Here is a 2411-nt window from a genome sequence, read left to right as displayed (position 1 = left end):
AGGAGGACGGAGAAGCCAACCCTCGTGAGAGAGCGGCAGACAGGGAGGTCGAGGACGACAATTATATGCCTCCCTCCGAAGACGAGGCAAGCCTCGATGACGACGAATTTGTCGTGCCAGAGGATCCCGTCGAACAAGAGCGTTTCAAACGCAGGCTTATGGCCACGGCAAGCAGCCTCAAGAAAAAACAGCAGCAGCTTAGAGCTGACCAAGATTTGCTAGCCGACAGATGGACTGAAGTCCTGGCGGCCGAAGAGTACAAACTCGAACGCCCCTCCAAGAGCTACCCAAAGCGCAGGCTGCTACCCCAACTAGAGGAGGAAGCAACTAAACCTACATCACCAGTGTATGATGCGGTCGATTGGCCACCTCGTGGCCGCGATAGAGAGGCCTTTCGGCCCTCAACTCAACCCACACCCCGGCACCGCTCCAAAAAATACTAGAGCACGGGGAAACGCACCAGACCTGCAAGACATATTGGAGGATAAGGCAAGGAAAACAAGATCAATCTACGGATCGCGTGGGCGCCCCACATCACATGACGATAACCGTCACGCCGGATATGACAAATACGGCCAGGCCGAACACAATAGACAAAGCTCAACCGAGCTACGTCGTGATATAGCCCAGTACAGAGGCGCCGCACACCCACTATGCTTCACAGACGAAGTAATGGATCATCAAATCCCCGAGGGTTTTAAACCCGTAAACATCGAATCATATGATGGCACAACAGATCCTGCGGTATGGATCGAGGATTATCTCCTTCATATCCACATGGCCCGTGGTGATGATCTACACGCCATCAAATACCTCCTGCTCAAGCTTAAAGGACCAGCTCGGCATTGGCTTAACAGCCTGCCTGCAGAGTCAATTAGTTGCTGGGAGGACCTGGAATCCGCATTCCTTGACAAGTTCCAGGGCACTTATGTGCGACCACCAGACGCCGATGACCTAAGCCACATAATTCAGCAGCCAGAGGAATCGGCCAGACAATTCTGGATGCGGTTCCTAACCAAGAAAAATCAAATAGTCGACTGTCCGGACGCAGAGGCTCTTGCAGCCTTTAGGCACAACATCCGAGACAAATGTCTTGCCCGACACCTAGGACAGGAAAAGCCGAAATCTATGGCAGCCCTCACGACACTCATGACCCACTTTTGCGTGGGAGAAGACAGCTGGCTAGCTCGTAGCAATAACATGACCAAGAGCCCTGGTAACTCAGATACCAAGGACAACAATGGCAGGTCACGTCGTAACAAGCACAAGCGCCGCATTAACGGCGATAATACTGAGGATACGACAGTTAATGGCGGATTCAGAGGCTCTAAACCCGGTCAGCGGAAGAAGCCATTCAAAAGAAATCCTCCGGGCCCATCCAGCTTAGACTGGATACTCGATCGCTCGTGCCAGATACACGGCACCCCCGAACAACCATCCAATCACACAAACATGGATTGTTGGGTGTTCAAGCAGGCAGGAAAGTTAAGTGCCGAAAATAGAGACAAGGGGCTGCATAGCGATGACGAGGAGGAGCCCCGGCCGCCGAACAACAGAGGACAGAAGGGCTTCCCCCCACAAGTGCGGACGGTGAACATGATATACGCAACCCATATCCCCAAAAGGGAGCGGAAGCATGCTCTCAAGGACGTCTATGCGTTGGAGCCAGTCGCTCCAAAGTTCAACCCATGGTCCTCCTGCCCGATCAATTTTGATCGAAGGGACCACCCCACTAGCATTCGTCACGGCGGATTCGCCGCATTGGTCCTAGACCCAATCATTGACGGATTTCACCTCACTAGAGTCCTCATGGACGGTGGCAGCAGCCTGAACCTGCTTTATCAGGATACAATGCGAAAAATGGGTATAGATCCCTCAAGGATTAAACCCACAAAGACGACCTTTAAAGGCATCATACTAGGTCTAGAAGCCAGCTGTACAGGCTCAGTTACACTCGAAGTGGTCTTCGGATCCCTAGATAATTTCTGAAGCAAAGAGTTAATCTTCGACATAGTCCCGTTCCGCAGTGGCTATCACGCCCTGCTCAGATGAACCGCATTCGCAAAATTTAATGCGGTGCCGCACTACGCATATCTCAAGCTCAAGATGCCAGGCCCTCGTGGAGTCATTACGGTCAATGGAAACACCGAACGCTCTCTCCGGACAGAGGAGCACACGGCGGCCCTGGCGGCGGAAGTACAAAGTATCCTCTCAAGGCAATCCTCCAATCCGGCTGTTAAACTTCTGGACAACGTCAAGCGCGCCCGAAGTAACCTACAACAAAACCGTCTGGCACGTTCCGAGCAAGCATAGCAGTGCGGCCCCAACCTCAGCCCTCGCGGGATTGCGATAGCAGTACCACGCGTACATAATTACGCTTTGGAAATACCATGGGCATAAGGGGAGGGGCA

Source organism: Triticum dicoccoides, chromosome 3B, assembly GCF_002162155.2.
Source record: "Triticum dicoccoides isolate Atlit2015 ecotype Zavitan chromosome 3B, WEW_v2.0, whole genome shotgun sequence".
NCBI classification, from domain to species: domain Eukaryota; kingdom Viridiplantae; phylum Streptophyta; class Magnoliopsida; order Poales; family Poaceae; genus Triticum; species Triticum dicoccoides.
This window is presented reverse-complemented; position numbering follows the sequence as displayed.